This window comes from Pecten maximus, unplaced genomic scaffold (genome assembly GCF_902652985.1).
Source record: "Pecten maximus unplaced genomic scaffold, xPecMax1.1, whole genome shotgun sequence".
NCBI lineage: Eukaryota > Metazoa > Mollusca > Bivalvia > Pectinida > Pectinidae > Pecten > Pecten maximus.
The window spans coordinates 536-22,003 of record NW_022979575.1 but is presented as its reverse complement, the minus strand read 5'-3'; the positions used below and the strand labels follow the sequence as shown (position 1 = coordinate 22,003).

The 21,468-nt window shown below is 35.9% G+C and overlaps 1 long non-coding RNA gene across 5 annotated transcripts; it reads left to right on the top strand.

Annotated features, from left to right (window-relative positions):
• Positions 1-96: 96 nt before the first annotated feature.
• Positions 97-19,052, top strand: LOC117318960. 5 transcript variants are annotated; one of them, XR_004530522.1, is made up of 8 exons: positions 97-650; positions 4,795-4,876; positions 9,615-9,766; positions 10,106-10,170; positions 13,612-13,687; positions 15,859-16,015; positions 16,672-16,766; positions 17,990-19,052. It is a non-coding gene; the product is annotated as an uncharacterized LOC117318960 (long non-coding RNA). The 5 variants fall into 5 exon arrangements; XR_004530520.1 differs by having other exon boundaries at positions 13,612-13,742; positions 15,951-16,015; XR_004530518.1 differs by having other exon boundaries at positions 13,612-13,742.
• Positions 19,053-21,468: the final 2,416 nt, after the last annotated feature.

Here is a 21,468-nt window from a genome sequence, read left to right as displayed (position 1 = left end):
CTACTTATTACTATTACTCCAAAATTAAACAATATCCGCTATTTGTAGCATTTTCGAGGTTTAACCGTTTTGCTACATTACGAGCAATGGGAGGGAATCGTAGCTCTGACGACGACCATCTTTCAGAAATTGTCCGTCCGTCGTCCAGAGCTACGTTATCGCAGCTAAACTCCGTAGTGTTCCAGTGTTGTTGCTGGGAAAAGTTTAACCGTTTGACCTTTGACCTGCGGCAAATGACCTGGATCAAAGAGGGCGGAGGGGAAGTATGCAAAACGTCTATTGGTTATGTACACTGATTCGTCAGCCAATCAGAAACGTTTTGTCTGTTGAGTGTCCCCAGGCTGTGTGGAGCAACATCAACATCAACATGGGTTTTGCGTACTCTGTGTTACCAGTCGAGGGAAACCCCAAACACAGTAACATCCGACGATGTATTCATCATGTCATTAGTACTAACCAGAGAAGTATATCATATATCTTGTCTAACTTAACTAGGGGCACAGTTTGGATTTGGAGTAGATCTAGGCACTAAGCTTAGGCATATTTGTTAACGTCTGCTCCAACATTCGTCGGAGACTCAGACTGCCCTGGACACTCAACAACATCGGCACCTGGCTTTGCTGGACATGGAACAACGCCGTTTGCTGGAGGTAAACAGATTATTTACCTAGATACCCGATGTTTAGTGTGTTATAATGAGGCGGATACAGGATTTTGAGAAGGGGTTGGGTTTTTGCGGCTCTACTTATCCGGGTGGGGGGGGTTCGGGGGTTCTCCTCCGAAAAAAAATGTAATATATAGACTACACTAAAGCTCTGATTCATTATAGTTCATCATAAACCCCCTAAATTAGAGATTTAAAAATTAAAATCTTTGGAAGGTTTTTCCTCAACCCCCACCTTTTTTTATTAACGGAATCGTTGTGATCACCACCAGCTGAGTCTTGGATCAGGTAATGGACCGCTGACATTTTGGAGAGGGGGATGGAGGGAACACATTATAATTTATATTACATAGGCCTAGTCATAGTTTGCATGATACTTTAGAGATTTGGACTAAATATTGCCTACTTAAAAAACACATATAAACCAGGTAGTAACTTTATTTGTTTAACAATAATGAGCTAATTCTATTTATAATGTACAAGTTTATTCATTTTAATCAAACAGTATATTTATCAAGTGACCTGATTCTAACTAACAATAATGAGCTAATTTTATTTATAATGTACAAGTTTATTCATTTTAATCAAACAGTATATTTATCAAGTGACGTGATTCTAACCAATAATAAGATAATAACCTAGTACAACAATGTAATCACTTAAAAGTTGTAGCATTTTAAAATACAAATTCTAATATAAATCATTTGATGTAATTCGGTTGAGGAATAGCTACATACATTGTAATTACAGTAGGCCAATTATTAGACAATATTGTATGTGCGGGTACAATGAATATCTTACTTAAATTCTGCAAACATTCCTGATGCAAATTAATGGAATACGAAGCTGTTATCAATTGATTTGATAAGAGATATAACCTTGTCCTCAGAGACAGACTGGTTCCCCATCCCAGTTGGTCACAAAAAAGTACTATCATATATGTGACCTGCTGCTAATCTGCAGTGCTCCAGATAACTTTTGAACAGGTGTGGTTTTTATCCATACCTTAGGAAAATGGTGGTTTTTTTTCACTCGTATCTTAGACAGTGTAGTGACCTTTATCTTCAAAATATATAACTTTTACTTCTCACAATTTTCAATACCTTAATTTTGCTATTGATATGGAAGGTCACAATAGTTGTTACAAAGATCTATAACATATAATAGAGTGAGGGTACCTGATTTTGTACACTTTTCACATATATTTGCATTTTTTTTCTTAAATGCAGCTAGAAGACGTTTTTATCTACATCGACCTAAAAGATGTACACAATCTGCGATATTTTTGGTAATGTGACGTCATATGCGCAGAAATGCACTGCGCAGGGGATCTTTCCTTTACCATTCTTTACTTCTGTGTTTAGCGGCAGTTGGGAACGTCATTTCGTACACCCTTCAAATGTGTGATTCTTAGTAAATATGGCAAATATAAGTATATGCAGATTTAATTCAGCATATTTTAATCAGGTCTGCCGATTTTCAAACGACAGAAATGTTTTTTGAAAGAAATATGAACTTTTGAAAAAAAACGTGTCACTTTTAGCATGCCATCGACCCATTCTGTGGGAATATAGCACTTACTATATATATTTTTGTTTATAAGGATTATCTGGCTAGAATTGTAATAATCAATTTTAAAGCTCCATACAGTTTTTAAGACCAAAAAACAATCAATCATGTCAACCATTTTCGGAATAATGAAGGCTCCCTACGATATCTGCCCTGTCGATGATTGGGCTTGTTACATCAATATACGGTGTTATCAAATTATTTGAGCTTCATATTAAAACAATTTTGATGAAAATGGTAAAGTATGATCTTATTTCAATTATCTCAAAATTATCATAGGTCAGCTGGCTAGATTATATTTCAAATTATGTTTTTAAGCTACCCTGGTCCGATTCTGCAGACGACAAAATGCAAATTCTAGTTTCCTTTTGAAAATGAGGTTATTCTGAAATTCTATATTTAGCATCACCGAAGAGAGACTATGGCGGTTGTTTGCCATCGAAATGATTTTAAGCCTTCATCGCAGGCGATCGATTGAAACATTGGAAAAAACAATTTATTGTACGAAATCACGTCCTGTATGAAATCACGTACCCTTACTCTGTACAACAAGTGGACAAGGATTAATATTTTTGTTGCCTTTTATTTAATTCAAGCATTTGTAGCAATAGCAGAGATGTGATCTAAAAATAGACCTAACAGTAATGCTTCTCGTCCATGTTCAGGTAACATTAGGTCCATGAATCAATCTTTTCATGTTTAGATAAAGTTCAGTATTTGTTCCTACCTATAATATAACTTGTTATTTTTTTATATATGTTTTGACTCCTTTTCAGACTTTATTCCCTTCTGCGAAAACTGCATGCAGAAACTTTATAAATAACGACAGTGGTTTTCACTTGGAAGGCGCCATTTTTTCTTACTATTCATGATCATTAAAACACTTTATAATAAAACGCTTATCTGACGTCACAAGTGTCACCGTGACATGAGTATAATCTGCTAAAAATTGGTTTTACCTGCATGATTGATGCGAGTATGAGTATTTTGAGTATCAATTGTTATATTTACATTAAGATACGTTAAACTTCAATTTCTCTTTGCTAAATCTGGGGTTTAAGTTCAGCTATTTTCCTGATTGTTCCATTGAAAGAACAGCACACGTGAAATTGATTTTATTGTAGTGCTTGGTTTGCATTCAAATTGATGTGTAATACAAAGCCTCGGCTTGACTATGATCAACAAAGCACCACAATGATGTCATATTTACGAGATTGTTCTAAGTCGAAATCCTTGCTAGGTTTGATTCACCCGCAACACATTGCCAAACATTTTTTTGACGCTGACGGAAGTGACGTCATGTGATCTGGGCTGCATTTATACGGTGATCAATACCATCTGGTTTAACACAGGAGTAATGGGAGACTGTCACACAGAATGTAAATATTCTTTGTTTTCTTTTAGGACCATACTTTGTTGGTGGTAATTTATACAGAGCCTAGTCAGACGCAAAATCACATGTTTTTCCTATAAAATGTGTATCATGGATCAGTGATAACATGATGAAATATTTTCTTTTATAAAACTCTCAAAACTATAGCGCATCTGTTGGTCGTAGTGGTCAATCATGATGTTTACAATAACTGTATCATCCATGACAGAGGCAATATACAAAATCTGGAATGTCCATGATAATATTTATTGCAGTCTCCTAGCTACCATGAACGTCCTCAGTGCTCATGACTACATACACTTTTACAATTGGAATATTTTTAATCAGGGATTAACCGCAACATACTCAAGCGTACACTGTTAAGATTAAAATTTATTTGTCGACTACTTTTGACCAAGTCGTGTGGTCTTCATCAGGACAATGTTATACATGAAAGTCCCCCTGAGGTACTCTTCAGGAGGATAACTTTTAAATTGTTAATTATGTATGACGTCATGTTATTTCCAGTTATACAAGGGCAAGTATACTCATTACTCGCATGTTTGATTGTTATCTGACAGTCTTTGGTTTGTTGTGAATACGGCTACTTAATGTGCCATATTCTGTTAGGTAGATTGTCATGTCTTAGAAATCCATGGATGTATAGCTGATCTCAACGTGAACTTATTAATTAATTTCATTTCAAAATATTTTATTCAATCAAGCGTTTGAATTAATTCAAAAACAATATTTCATAATAGAGATAGATATACACATTGGATTGGACAACAGGCTTAGCCTATATAGGTCCTTTCCATACTTCCATTAACATAAATATTATTAACAGCTAAGGTCATTTAATGACGGCCTCCCGTGCGTGCGACATGTATGCGTGTAACGAGTGCGTATGTGTGTTTTGGGAGGCTGCGGTATGTTCTTGTTAAGTCTCCTTGTGATAGGCCGGATCTTTTGATATTATTTTGATGTTTGGTCAAATCCAACCAGGTGAGAAATACAGGCCCTATGGGCCTCTTGTTTAATGTCTCACATTCAGTAATTACAATGTATATTTTCTGGCTGTACTTTTAAAATTTTGTAATTGAAACTGTTAATATATCTAAAAATATAATGGGAGTTGTAGTTGAACGTTTTGCTTTGATGAAACAGTTGTGTATTCTGTCATTTCTAGATATTTCTTTGGTAAACTGGAGGTGTACGAGGAGGATGGGACGAGTATCATCATCAGACATTCCTGAAGTTTATAGACAAAGGTACAAGGTAACACATTGGGTTTGTTAATCATTATTGATAGTAGTTATGGACCTTTGTTTAGGTTTGTATGTAGTTACCATATATGGGCACAAGGAAGAGATATTGACCCAGGATTAAAATTTGATTTACCAAAACCAGAGACCTATATACTAGGGATTCGCGACAACCGCTTTTCTCGCAGAGTCACGACCTCACCTATTGTTCTCATAACCGGAGGTATATTTAGCACGAGATCTAGCGAGACCAAGCGCTGCGGCTGCGCAATAGGTGGATATCAGAGTTGTTTATATTAGTGACATATGTGCCGTGCCAAGAGTGTCACCGCGTTTGGCCGAGATAACTTCATACTGGCGATAGTTATACCTTTGCACTGTAATGTATATCGGCAGATGTGAACAACGATATTTAAGTATAGTGTCTTACCGAAAAAAGCACCATTTTTCCGTTAAAGATTCATATAGAAACATATGGAAAATGTCGTCCGATTTTCTGCCATTAGACGATGATCTAAATTTCGATGTATAGAGAAATATACTGACGACGATTTTTATATTTTCGATAGTGATACTGACTTCAGTCGGTGCTTCCCTAATTATACCGGACTCTTACAAGGGGAAATATAATCACCTGTGTTATTTTCTTTGTATCTAAATACACTTTATTAATGACAACTGTCCAAGTATTGAATCACAGGGGCATGTCTAGTTTTATATTACAGAAATAGTCATAAATACCTATATATATTGACAATATATATAGGTATTTATGACTATTTCTGTAATATAAAACTAGACATGCCCCTGTGATTGAATTACAGATGCTTGATCTTTTCTTGCTAATGTATACCGACGACATGGCTTTATTTGTTAACTGCCCAGAAGATTTACAAATTATGTTGGATTCTTTTATATGCATATATCATAAAATGGAATCTGGTGGTCAATGTGGATATAACTAAAATCATGGTGTTTAGAAATTGTGGACAAATAAGAAATAATGAGCCATGGAAATATAATAATGAATAATAATGACAATATAGAAATTGTTGACAGTTTTAAATTATTGGGTATGCTGTTCAACTACAATGGGAAGTTTTACAAAACACAAAAACATTTTGCAGAACAAGGCAGAAAAGCTTTATTTTCTCTGACAACTTCTCTTAGAAATCATTGCTTGAATGTAGAAACTCATTGTTCTATATTTGATTCGTATGTAAACAGTATTTTACGTTATGCATCGGAAATATAGGGATTTCATAAAGCACCAGATGTCGAAAGCGTACATTAGAAATTCTGTAACAAAAAAATACTGAACTTAATAAGGTGCCTAAATCAGTTTGCAATGACTTTGTTTACTGTGAATTGGGTAGATTACAATTAACTATTATGAGAAAATTAAGAGTGTTCAAATATTGGTGAAACAGTCGGGTAATCTGGTATTGAAAACATGTCTTGATGAAATGGTAAATGAGAATGACGTGTGGATATGTGACATTAAGAATGAATTAGCCGCTTTAGGTATTGAGTACATGTTTTATTCTAAATCACCAGTAGACTATGCTTTTAAAAGCATTGAGCAGAGATTGACCGATGTTACAAAACAAAACATGTTAACAGACATCTAGTTCTTCGAAAGTTAGATTATATATCGATATCTGATAGATAGCCACTGTGTACAGTTTTAAACCTATAGAAACTAAATATAAATGTATGTGGAGCATCCTCACACAAATTAAATATAGAAATAGGTAGACATAATAATATTACCCAAAGAAATAGAACCTGTAACAATTGTGATTTGGGTGACATCGAGGGCGAGTTTCATTTTATTTTGATGTGTCCATTATATACAGGTCTGAGGGTAAAATGTATAAAACAATATTACTACAAAAGACATTCTGTTTTTAAATTAATCCAACTATTATCTGTTAATAATGTTAGAGAGTTGTCAAATTTAGGTTAATATCTATACTTGGCTTGCAAAAGACAAAATTTATTAGTGTAGATAATTTTATATTGAACAGTTTTCATGTACACATCTGTAGTTGTTTAATGTTATATATCTTGTATACCTATAGGCCTTAGAGCTCATCTGCACCCACCACTAGACCAGTGATTCGTTGATTTATTTCACCAGCAGTTTTACAGTATAAAAACCAGCAATAAAACTATGCCTTTTATCTTTTTTTAGAGATATTTCTTGTTTATTAGACAAATGCTATAGCAAAAGTCTTAAGTAAAATGAAAAAAAAAACAAAAAAAAACACCGTCATGTTTGATGATTGATAATATTTTATTATTTAGTATTGAAAACTTTGATAGGTCATGTGCCAATGGTAGATCTTTTCTTCTTTGGCTTTCTGAAAAAAAAATCAAGTTTAATAAGTATTGATACATTATGGTATAGAATAGGCAGAGAAGCTTCTTTTAAATTTGAAACATTCAAATTTCAAATACCCTGCAGATAATTCATATACCCCAAATGTTGATTAAACAGATTCGTAAATTCAAAATTAACCTAAAACATATATATCTAAATATGAATGGACACATTTAAGTTTAATTAGGGAATGAGGACACACCTGAGGGATTTTTGTCTTCCAGAGTACAGGTAAATATTTAGATTGTATACTGCACAGCATGCCTTTAGTGAACTCTGGTATTTTGGGGAGATGGACATGGCCAGCCTCAGGACAGGTGTTGACAAAGAGACACACCTGTTGATTGATGTATATCTCAAAGGTAATAAAGGTGTGGCCAATGTCCTTATGGTTTGGATGGAGTGGGGCAGCCCAGGTGATCACCATGACAATATTTTTTCCTGTAGACCCAGAAGTACAGGTACATACAGGTATATACTCTACAGTCTGAATGGACCCCCTTTGAGTTTATTAGGAGATGCCCCATGACTAGGTGTTAATGTCTTTATCAAAGGTGAGGTGTGATCAATGCCCCAAAGGTTTGGGGGGGGGGGGGGGGGGGGGGTGTTATATATATATCGGTCATAATGGGGAAAAAAGTATATAACATTTTGATTTTATTAATTTCCCACACAATACAATAAAATATATACCGCAGTATTTAATGTTTTGCTATGTGCAAAAGATATAGCTATTATATCCCAACACACTCATTCCTCGATCAATCCCTGCAATTCTGTATCAAATATCTGTGTTGAAACACTAAATAATTTACAAAATATTTAATTTACATTAGACTGATTTATGCTTTTATCAATTAGTTTCAATTAATGCATTTCTTTCAAAAATGGCTTTATTATTCATGAGATCAATGTTAACAGAAGTCATGATTATACTATATAAAATTCTACAGATTATAGCTATCAAATCACTAATCTAATCATAAATATGATATTAAAGTTGAATTGAATATAGTTAATGGATAGTTTGAATTATATACACCTTCCAGTTAAAAACAAAATAGACGATAGTATATATATATATACCAGCCATCTTTTTCTCTTGTTTTGTTTACTAATTTTCACCGGGCAATAACTAAATATTCACAATGAATTACACAACAAATTTGACTAAACGCGATACAGTAACTATCGAGCAACACTTATTTGAAAACCATTTTGAAATTGGTCAATAAATAAAAAAGGAGTTTAACTGAAACCATGTAGCACTGTACATGTCCTTAACACCAGACATTCACAGTATAACCATCATTTGTTTTGTTTACTTATTTTCACTGGGCAATAACTAAATGTTCACAATGAATTACACAACAAATTTGACTAAACGCGATACAGTAACTATCGAGCAACACTTATTTAAAAACCATTTTGAAATTGGTCAATAAATAAAAAAGGAGTTAAACTGAAACCATGTAGCACTGTCCTTAACACCAGACTTAAGCGGCCCGACATAAGCTAACCAGCACGGTAATCGCCATGAAAAGAAGTTGAACGGTCACATGTGCAGTCTTCCGAACATAAAGTACGACGGAATACGTTTGAAACACCAGTTTACATAAAAAAATTACACTTACGTTTAATTCCCGTGATTGGTTATCGGACAATAGTCTTCTATGAGCTGTGATAAAGCTGACCGTGTTTCAGGCGTACTTTCAATATGGCGTCTAAACAGTAGGAGCAGCAATGCACTCTGGGATAAATCACCCGAACTTCCGCTCGGCGGTGACGTTTGGTAAGCCAATGAGCTTGTTGCGAATCCCTAGTATATAGGTCTCTGCCAAAACAAAAATCCTTAATTGATATTTTATATAAAATTTATCTCCTTTTTTACATCAATAAAAATAGAAATTACATTCATTGAATCACCAATCTTCATTTGTTCAATCAAGTCAAAAGGAATGTGGACAAAACATCCAGTAATATATAATGCCCGTTCTATATCCTGTAGTGTTATAAGTTTTACCACAATTGACTCTGTGATTAAGATTATTGATTTGTCAATTAACAACTACTACTGGATCTTTAATTGATTAAGATTCTTCCATAACTAAATGTTACCTGTGATTATAATGATTGGTTTGTGTATTGCTTTTCTCTAAGTTATATTTTCTAATGCCAAACAAAACACTTTACCAAATTCAAAATTTACTTCATTCAGATAAACAGGATGTTCTCTCTCTCTTTTTGGAATTGAAATTGTGTACAAACTAGAGACATGCTCTGATGTTATATTGTATCTTAACGAGAAAACAAAACTGTTAAAGATGAATAAGTCTAAAGATGAGATGAACTTTTCAGGGCCGACCAGTCTTCCTAAAGCAAGTCTCATAGCTGTACCTGAACCCACACGTAGGAAGAGATCACGAATCATGACGAAATGGTACCAAACTTATCTAGACGTAAACGAGAGTAAGAAAGTAAGAATACGCAAATGGAAGGAACAAGAGCAGGTACTGATTTCAAACATGATTCTAGATTTTAGTTACAGTTCATTTAACTGGGCACTTATTCTAAAGTTAGTATTGTAAAAATAATTTGAGAATTAAAGGTAAAATTTTACCAGCTTGGCAGGAGGGATAATTGCCATGCTTTGTGTCTCCTTATAAATACAAATTAAACTTTGTTTAATGTCATTTATATATGTTCCACTTTATCATGTCATTTATATAATGGATTATTTCATTCGTAATTATTTCAAGTTTTTGTGCATCATATGGATGCTGACCATTTTAGAATTTGAAGTGAGGTGATTGGCTAAGGATGCAGAGTTAGTCTGCTTCTATTTATAGCTCCTATATAAGTACAGGGCCACTGGTCGCAGAGGTCAGAGGCCGCTGAGATATGGAGGAACAAGGTCTGTACACGTTTGTTAATTTTTATAATTCGTGATTACTAATTATAGTTTAGCTGGAAGCTCTATATCTTTTCCCACCACCTCCCCTTCAATCCACCTAGATCCATGGGGCGTTTTGCATATCCCCATCTTAGACTTTATATTATGTAACAATGTATGTAAACATATTTTTGATGGGCGTTTTGCATATCCCCATCTTAGACTTGATGTAACAATGTATGTAAAATGTATATATACATTATTGATATCCTTACGTCGTTAATAAAACGGCCTTATTTCAATTCAATTTGGTGTTTGTTAATTTCAATTCAATTTGGTGTTTGTTAATTTATTATGTGTTACAAGTCTAACAAGCTTGCCATGGGAATAGAGGAATCATCAATAAATATCTGTATATGTAAATTGAAGTTCTTTAAATAAGGTGTCTAGACTACTCAATTCTCAAGAGGTCAAGATCATAGTGATTTTTTTGGCCAAGGTCAGATTGAGGTGTTAACGTCACGGTCAGGGTCACAGTATTAGTTAAGGTCTTCATTATCAAGTTAGACAGTTGGCTGTATCATGAGTTGTGATAGAAGACAATTATCATGGATATCTATAGTGCTGTATTTTGTCCATCTTTAGTCTGCCTTCTGTATTTTATCTTGTCCAGGCTCTACCTCCTACACTACTGAATTGTCTCAGAAACTTCATACTTTGGGTTCACCTACACTTTACTCCATGTACCAATGTAGGGGTCACTTGACCCACATTTTGATCTTTCACATCTGCTGATACCGGACCATAGTTTTTTAGCTCACCTGGTCTGAAGGACCAAGGTGAGCTTATGCCATACCGTGGTGTCCGCCGTCTGTCGTCCGTCCGTCCGTCAACAATTGACTTCTTCTTCATAACCACTGATCAGAATTTGACCAAATTTGGTCAGAAGCATCCCTATGGGTAGGGGACTCAAAATTGTACAAATGATGGGGCTGACTCCCCAGGGGCCTGAGGGGCGGGGCCAAAAGGGGTCAATTTGGCTATATTGATATAAACGACTTCTCTGAAACCGTGCAAAGGATATTGCCCCTATTTGCCTGGAAGCATCACTATGGGGTGGGGATTCAAAATTGTACAAATGGTGTTGCTGACCCCCTAGGGGCCTGAGGGACGGGGCCAAACTGGGTCAATATAGATATATTGATATTAACAACTTCATCTCTGAAACCGAGCAATGGATATCACTCATATTTGCGTGTTAGCATCACTTTGGGGTGGGGATTCAAAATTGTACAAATGGTGGTGCTGACTCCCTAGGGGCCTGAGGGATGGGGCCAAATGTGGTCAATTGGGCTATATTGATATAATTGACTTCTTCTCTGAAACCGAGCAAAGGATATGGCTCATATTTGCCTTGTAGCAACACTATGGGATGGAGATTCAAAATTGTACAAATGGTGTGGCTGACCTCCGGGGGGCCTGAGGGGCGGGGCCAAGAGGGGTCAATTTGGCTAAATTGATATGAACAACTTCTCCTCTGAAACTAAGCAATATATATTGCTCAATTTTGACTGTGAGAATCCCTTTGGGGTAGGGATTCAAAATTGTACAAATGGTGGGGTCTACCTCCCTGGGGGCTGAGGGGCGGGACCAAAAGGGGTCAATTCGGCTAAATTGATATGAACAACTTCTTCTCGGAAACTAAGCAATGGATATCGCTCATATTTGCCTGGTAGCAACCCCTAGGGTAGGGATTCAAAATTGTACATATGACAGGGCTGACCCCAGGGGACCTAGCTAAGAAGCGGGGCCAAAAGGGGTTATTTTGGCAGAATTGATATAAACAACTTTTTCTCTGAAACTAAGCAATGGATATCTTTAATATGTGACTGGTAGCATTCCCTTGGGTTAAGGATTCAAAATTGTACACATGATGGGGCCGAGTCCCCCTGGAGGCTGAGGGGCTTGGTCAAAAGGGGTCAATTTGGCTAAATTGATATGAACAACTTCTCTGAAACAGCTCATATTTGACTATTAGCATCCTATTGGGGTAGGGATTCAAAATTGTATAAAGGAAGGAGATGACCCCCCAGGGGGCAGAGGGCAGGGTCAAAAGGAGTCAATTGGTCTAAACAAGATCTTCTCTGAAATTAAGCAATGGATATCACTCACATTTGTGTGGTAACATCCCTAAAACCAATGTACATGTACCCATATAAAATGCTTATGATATATATTGACATAGCAATACCAGCGACAAATATACTTAAGCATCATTTTTGTTTCATATCTCATGAAACCAGGTGAGCGATACAGGCCCTCTGGGCCTCTTGTTTCTTTCCATCTACCATGAGTTGTGAGATATCTTATATGCATATGAAGGTTGGATAAAAAAAATTGTTTTGGCCCTTTGGTGGGGATTTGGTTGGGTGGGGTCAGAAACATTGTAAATGACACCCCCTGTGTCCTCTTATCATATCTTCACACAATTTAGATGATAAAGTTAAGATTAATAGAATCTAACATGGGTCTGTTCCGTGGACAGGAATATTATCAACCCAAGTTTAAGAGTTTGGCCAGTCAGCACGAGTCTTGCCGAGTGCTGACCAGTCAAACTCTTACATGAGGGTTGAGATACTCCTGTCAAGGGGGGGGGGGGGGATATGTTTTGGTAAGTGTATAAAAAGTATTTGGGTACTTTTTATGCCGTGCGTCATGTGTAAAAACAAATGTTAATGGGACTTGTATTTTTCTCAACTATTAAAAGTTATAAACTTTAACATACATAGTACATCACTAAAAGCCGCCGCTGTTAAACTTTTACTTTCAAAACACTACTCTTCCTGAACCCCAAATCAGATTACTACCAAATTTGGTGTAAAGCATCATTGAGGAAGGGCGTTCATATTTTTTTGTAGAAGAGGCTGGTACGTGTGACCCATGGGGCCTGAGTGGTGGGGCCTCAAATGGGGAACTTTATTGTAATTTTGCTTTAAAACCCTACTGCTCCTAAACCTCTGAGTGGATTTCTACCAAATAGGTGTAAAACATCATTGGGAGAGGGCAATCATACATTATATAAATGAGGCAGCTGTAACCCCACAAAGGAACGCATATCACACAGACACTCCTGTTAGATCCTCTATATATAACGGTTCAATTGTCAGATGACGTTTAAGGGCAATGGCCCTGTTGTTTAGAATTCCCAGATATATTTTAGTGTACAACGTACATATATATTTGTAATAATTTTTGACTTTCTCATAAAGGGGCTTGAAATACACAGTTTAGCAGATTATAAGTTATAAATTGGTAGCTGAATTTAAAAAAAAATTGTAATTGGTTATTATCATTTAAAGCATTTTAAAGCAACTCTTGCAGAGAATGTCTGTTAAAAAAATAAATGTGATGAGAAACAGAAAAGTTGGTAGATTTAATATGTACCTTCTTGTTTTACTTTAGGTTATCAGAAAGAATTGAGGAAAGGGGAGGAGGATTCTGAGAAGAAAGCTGCTGGTTAACCACACAGTCACACAAAGTATAAACAATAGCCTGCTAACTGTATGATAACTACACCATAGCATACAGATACTGTAAGGTTTAGTTTTTACTGACACTTCATTCTTCACCAGTGGACTTTCCCTTGACTGTGTAAGGGAGATAATCCACTGTATCATATGGTAGTTTTATGTAGTTTGACAGGTGAAATTTGACTTTATTTATTTTTCATGCAGCATTTTTTTACATGAACAATAGTCTGTTCAGAACCATGATTAGATTAATACAATCTTGTATCTTGATAGAGAGTCATCCTAATTTATTATAAGTAGTCCGTCAGCAATTCCATTCTAGGACACATCTCAAAAACAGTAAGGGTAGATGTTTTCAAACTTCACATGCTTTTAGACTTATTGATACAGAAATGTGAAATATGGGTTTGTTTTCAAGATCAAGGTTACTGTTGTGATAAATAGAATATGTGGCCTTTCTAATCTATTTTGTATTTGTTCTAATATGTGTCCAGTCTCTAATAAAGGTCTCACACAAATTATTTCACTATATGTTATTACCAAGGACTCAATCCCCTCAATTGCTCATTTAAAGTTCAAATGATGTGAAATCTATATCAAATGAAAGTTTGAAGATTTCACTACCTGAAAAATAATGTAAATGGCATATAAGAGCACACCAATACACCTGTAATCAAATTTGGGTCAGAATAAAACAATGTAACAAAGTTGACCAAGCATCAAGGTTGCATGGTTATAGCTAAGTCAAATCACCAGGTCAAGGTCAAATTTTTTACCTTTTCACTGATAAACATTTTGTTATAACAATGTGGGGCTGCGGTGGCCGAGTGGTTAAGGTGTCCCGACACTTTATCACTAGCCCTCCACCACTGGGTTGCGAGTTTGAAACCTACGTGGGGCAGTTGCCAGGTACTGACCGTAGGCCGGTGGTTTTTTCCGGGTACTCTGGCTGTCCTCCACCTCCAAAACCTGGCACGTCCTTAAATGACCCTGGCTGTTAATAGGACGTTAAACAAAAACAAACAAAAATCTTTCAAGGTTACTGGGTCAAAGGTCAAGGCCAAATTTTGTAACTTTATTTTCGCTTATGAACATTTTGTTATGACTAGTGCTGCAACGATACGCTTCCCTCACGATACGATACGTATCACGATACTTGTCTCACGGTACGGTACATATCACGGTACATTTACAGAGTGCCCCATTAGTTATTTTATCCTGTCTGAAAATTGGAGGGATACAAACATAAATCCAGGGGTACTATCACGAATTCACTAATTAGGTTACTAGTATTTGTACAAATTTAGCCATCACATTACAGCTGTAATTATAAAAAATGTTAATAAAGTTTAATTAAAATAAAATACTCTTAGAAGCTTTGACATGTTTATTATTATCAGAGACCTATATACTATTAGTACACTTGACACATTGGGTTAATATATGTTTTACATTTTTTCTTAATTGTTTTCTTCTTAAATCATCTAATTTAAATCTTGAATTATTTTGTTTTCAATTAGAATTCTATTCGATTTCCGATTGATCTGGGCCTGTTTGTTTATGAGAACAAACTGGTCCGTCAGTATTCAAATGTAATATTTCAAACATAATACTGATAGTAACATTAGGCCTATCTTAAAGGACTTGCAAATACATGTTAATACTACTCACATAACATAACAGGCCGCTGGTGGGCTCTTTTCCTATCTGATATGATTTTTCCGACGGCGACACATGCCTAAGAAGTCTTTGTCTCTGGTTAAGGGTCGTCTGAAAGAAAAATTCCTATATATATATAAAATTTAAAGGAGCGATACAAATTACCGCGCTGCGAGATCAAAATACTGTGAACCGAACCGTGCCATTTATACCACGATATACCATACCACGGATTACCGCTGCAGCACTAGTTATGACATCGTGAAGTTTGTCAGAATTCAAAAGGAGTCAATTGGCAAAGATAAAGTCACTTGGTCTGATTATTGGTTCCATAGCTCAAGGATTGATGATTATGGGAGATAAATAGTCATATGAGGGGGCCCTTGTTAACCTGTCAGCATTCTCATTATCACTTTATTTGGAGAAGTACTGAATGGATCAAATCCAATACAGTAGGCAAGATGTTATCTATGTAAACCAAAGATCTGTAGATTAATGACTAATTGTTTTGTCATTCCAGTGTCATTAATTTGCGCAAAGGCAAGAAAATCAGGGTCTCAGATCTCTGGGCTTTTAACTGTACAATAAAAATCCTCTCATCTGTCTGTACAGATTTTGACGTTAACATTATTGCTTCAAGGTCACCAGATCCATAGGTCAAGTGTTCAAAGATCAAGGTAATATTTTTGTCTCTGAATTAGTTTGTTATGACATTATGTAATTGAAAAGATAAAGATCTTCAGGTGAGAAGTCATTGTCTCATTTATGTACCTTTTCATTATTTTCTTTTAATTTGCCCCATTTGTGTTTTGCCATATGTAACTGGGGCATAACCTATGACATGGATAATGAAGCTTTTAAGGTTACTTACATGGGAGGCCAAGGTGGTGTGTCATGAACCACTTTAGGGATACATAGTTGGGAGGCCAATACAGTGTGTCATGAACCACTTTAGGGATACATAGTTGGGAGGCCAAGACAGTGTGTCATGAACCACTTTAGGGATACATAGTTGGGAGGCCAAGACAGTGTGTCATGAACCACTTTAGGGATACATAGTTGGGAGGCCCATGTGCCTCTTGTTTGGTAAGAGGTCAGTTATAGAACTGTTTAAAAATATTTGAATCAAATTAAACCTATACTTACAGTAGTATCCTTTATTTTCATTTTGAAAGTTTTTTGGAGCAATTTTGAAAAGTGCTAATGCCTGCTTCATTGTTATACAGTGTGGTTTTAATAATAATAATCATTTTCATTTTTATGACAATATTCCAGATATTTGAATTACCGGTAAGAATAAAAAAATAAAACTTCTTTATTGGTAACCTGTCAGGTTCTGGTGCCCAGAGAATTCGGCTGTATTTCTGTCAGGTGTGGTAACTAATGAGTTTACCGAGGAGCAACACCCCTATAACTTGAACAGATGAGGTATGAGATACGAGGCAGACCACACCCGCTGGGAAAGGAATGTGTGTATTTCTTATTTCTGAGCCCCATCATCAGGTGGTGAAGGGTTGTTCACTCGTCTTCATCTGTGGTCTGTAATCCAAATTATCTCTATTCCTTTAAGGGGCCATGATAGCTCCGTCAGTATCACTGTCAGGTTTATGTTTCTTGGAAAGCTTGGGCCGGTCTGTGCTGTCATGGTTGTGTCCTTTATAATTTACCTGAATTGCTCTGGATGATATGGGACAGGTCTCCTATATGTTGTTTTAGTGAGGTAGTCACCAGCTACTACAAGGAGAGCCCACCTCAAAAAGAGCCTGGTTGTTTATGAAGAGATAAATTGAGCATATTACCATGATGCTCTAAATTAGTTTTGTGCCAACTGAAGATTCGATATGATTACATTGTCATAGTTTGTTTACTCCAGTCTGTTAAAATGTCAGTGTGCAAAAAATGTGCATTTATACGATGTATACAGTATGCATGAAATTAACTTACTGATGGACCTACATGTGAATCTTGAGTCCTGTATTGATCAAATTTTGATGGGACAGAATTTCTGGAAATAGTTTAATTTAACATTTTGGGACTTATGTGGTTGTTACTACCTGAAATTTGACTGAACACCAGTTATTTGATTTTACAGGAAAATTGGCATATAATGATATTACAATAGAAAGAAATCAAATTTAATAATTACTAAAATCACTATTGAATTCCATTCTTGCTGTTTCCATGAGATGTTGTTTTATGAGAGACATAAATCTGTAAATATTTTTAGCAGCTTTGATTTGATAGATAGTGAAACACCGCAGGCTTGGATGCATTTAGATACTGAGAATGAGAGTAAATGTGATTAGTCAGATTGGCTCGATATTGATAACCAGGTACATAGCAATCTAAGGGAGACAACTCCTCGGTAAACTAGAGTAGATAGGAAAATCAAACCTGCAGCCAGATTCCCTCCTTAAAAAAATGTGTGAAATATTAAATGTGGAGACAAATTATACATTTAAAATTCATATTGTGTTTATGATATTCCAGTTACGAGTGTTGTGGTTAAAGTGAAGCGTGAAAGTACTAATGATAAATATTCTTCTGTCATGAATATGTTCACTTCACTTGATAGTTGAGGTACAATTGTGATTGTGGGCCACCCCTCGAAAAGGAAATGAACTGAGATGTTTTCTTCTTTTACTCAACAGCTAGTCTTCACTGGTGAGAATTATCAGCTACCATGGATATACTGGACCTGTTTGTGTCACCCTTGGAGCGGGAGTACTTGGACGAAGACATCCGTCCTGACAGACCGAGGACATGAGGTGTCCAGCGTTGACATGTACTAGACCTGATTGTGTCACCCTTGGAGCTGGAGTACTTGGACGAAGACATCCGTCCTGACTGGATCAAGGGTATGAGATGTCCAGTGTTGGCATGTACTGGATCTGATTGTGCCACCCCAGAAGTACATTTGACATCCATCACTTACTTCTCTGGGCAATGTGTTTTCCGCTCGAACTGCCGAAATCAACTTACCCTTGGTAAGTGTCATCACATTCAGAGGCACCATCTATCTGCAGAGGAAGGGAGTTTCCATAGTGTACGGTACAACACAAAATTCATAGACCCAAGGGGTAAACTTATGCCCATATTAAGGGTTTCAGTATGGCCGTACTTAGGGAGGAGGCCAGTGTCTGTCGTCGAGTGGAATCAACTATGGGTGTACTCACCTCGCGGACATTACTGTGGGACTGCGGAAAACCTATCAGCTGATGGAGTTTGATTTGTGTTAATGTATTTATTCTGTTTGTTGTGAAACTGATTCATGAACTTGTTTGTTTAGTATAATGATTTCAGTCCTTACTAAATGTATATTTATCTGAATGAATTCATGAATATAATTCTGGTGATTAATTTGATCAATATTATTATACAGTATGCATTAATTTTTTTTATCATCATCTGTATTTTTGGCACATTATTGGATTGTGAAGCAAGTACCAACTGAGAATTTTTGTGTTCATTTTACTTTTAAGATTATATTGTATCTTTTAAAGAGTTACCAAACTGTTGCAGTTTAGTGATTGCTCTAATTTGCCAGAGTTTTTCCTATATAAAAGTTGTTTGGATTTATCTTCAAACAATGAAAAATTGTTTTGTTATGGGAACCATATAATGTGTTGAAAATGTTTGGTGTTTATATTTGGATACAACTGTATGATTAGAATTTTGACGGTTGGAATCAAATGAATTGTATATACATGTATATATATACAGTGCATTCCGCTTAATCGGGTTGCCTATTTGCGGGGACTTTTTACCCGATTAACCGACTTACCCGATAAGCCGAAATGCTTGTCGCCATCTTGGATTTGGTCCGTAATGGTAGTCAGACTTGGGTCGATTTAGGATGAAAATATTTGCGTTATTATTGTTAATAAACGGTGTTTTTGTTTGTGCTTTTACTGATGTCAAATTTTCAGATTATATATTAATTGGGTATTTCGTTTAATTGGGTAAAATTTCAAAAACCAAAACCATTTTCTCTTAAATCATGTTAAAAAAATTCGTTTAATTGGGTTGGAAAAGTCGTATTTTTCGGTTATTCGAATAGAACAATCGGGACAAAAAATAGAAATGCTCCGATTTTCACGAAAGTCATCGCGTATTTCTTTAAGTTTTAGACATTTATCAACAAATAGTGTAATTTTGATGGTTCAAATGTCAAAAAACAGTTAAATATTACCTTAAACGGTAATGTTATGTCGGGGTTTTGTCATGTTCAGAACTGTGTTGTTGTTGATTCTGCCTCGTGTGGTTTTTCCCCAACAGGAAGTCGACTAAGAATTGTGGGTAAAATTAAATGTTATTTTTAGAGTCAGCAGCAGGCAAAACGTAATGGGGTTTTAAAAGCATAATTAAGCGACTAGACAATTAAACTTTTACGTCTGGGATGTAAAATCTTCGAAGCAAAAACCAAAACAATAGGTTTTTACCTGGGTCTGATATTGCTACAGATCGATTGATATCACCGCTTACTGTATGTGGCGAATCCAAAGTGAGGGGTTCGCCACGGGGAAATGTGACGACACCGATACACAGGTGAGTTAAAAATCAGTAGCGAGCAGTAAAAGGACAGACGCCCGACGTTAGCTCATAATTCCTATTCATGTTAGGATTAGAACTGGTTAATAAAAAACATTACATTGGATTTCGTGTTGTTTTATCAGTGACTGCCAGTGTCAAGTTCGTATAAATTTATACCACAGGAAACGACCTAAATAAACTCGGGTTTCTCCGATCTCTGTGCTTTGGTAATTGGAAATAATATGGAATATTTTAAACTTCAAAGCGAACATAAGAATGTCTCTATGATAAACATAAATGATTTTAGATGTAATTGTCGGCGAGTCCTTAGATCGTATGTCAAATTAGGAACACACGGATGAAACAGGGATGTATGACCCCCCGATTTGAGGTGCTACGATTGTACTGTGCCGCGAATAAGAAAATCATTAAGGTTTTGTTATTTTAATACAAACATTTTTATACAATTAGTAATAGTAATCTGAAAATTTGACATCAGTAAAAGCACAAACAAAAACACCGTTTATTAACAATAATAACGCAAATATTTTCATCCTAAATCGACCCAAGTCTGACTACCATTACGGACCAAATCCAAGATGGCGACAAGCATTTCGGCTTATCGGGTAAGTCGGTTAATCGGGTAAAAAGTCCCCGCAAATAGGCAACCCGATTAAGCGGAATGCACTGTATATATATACATGTATATACAATTCATTTGATTCCAACCGTCAAAATTCTAATCATACAGTTGTATCCAAATATAAACACCAAACATTTTCAACACATTATATGGTTCCCATAACAAAACAATTTTTCATTGTTTGAAGATAAATCCAAACAACTTTTATATAGGAAAAACTCTGGCAAATTAGAGCAATCACTAAACTGCAACAGTTTGGTAACTCTTTAAAAGATACAATATAATCTTAAAAGTAAAATGAACACAAAAATTCTCAGTTGGTACTTGCTTCACAATCCAATAATGTGCCAAAAATACAGATGATGATAAAAAATATTAATGCATACTGTATAATAATATTGATCAAATTAATCACCAGAATTATATTCATGAATTCATTCAGATAAATATACATTTAGTAAGGACTGAAATCATTATACTAAACAAACAAGTTCATGAATCAGTTTCACAACAAACAGAATAAATACATTAACACAAATCAAACTCCATCAGCTGATAGGTTTTCCGCAGTCCCACAGTAATGTCCGCGAGGTGAGTACACCCATAGTTGATTCCACTCGACGACAGACACTGGCCTCCTCCCTAAGTACGGCCATACTGAAACCCTTAATATGGGCATAAGTTTACCCCTTGGGTCTATGAATTTTGTGTTGTACCGTACACTATGGAAACTCCCTTCCTCTGCAGATAGATGGTGCCTCTGACTGTGATGACACTTACCAAGGGTAAGTTGATTTCGGCGGTTCGAGCGGAAAACACATTGCCCAGAGAAGTAAGTGATGGATGTCAAATGTACTTCTGGGGTGGCACAATCAGATCCAGTACATGCCAACACTGGACATCTCATACCCTTGATCCAGTCAGGACGGATGTCTTCGTCCAAGTACTCCGGCT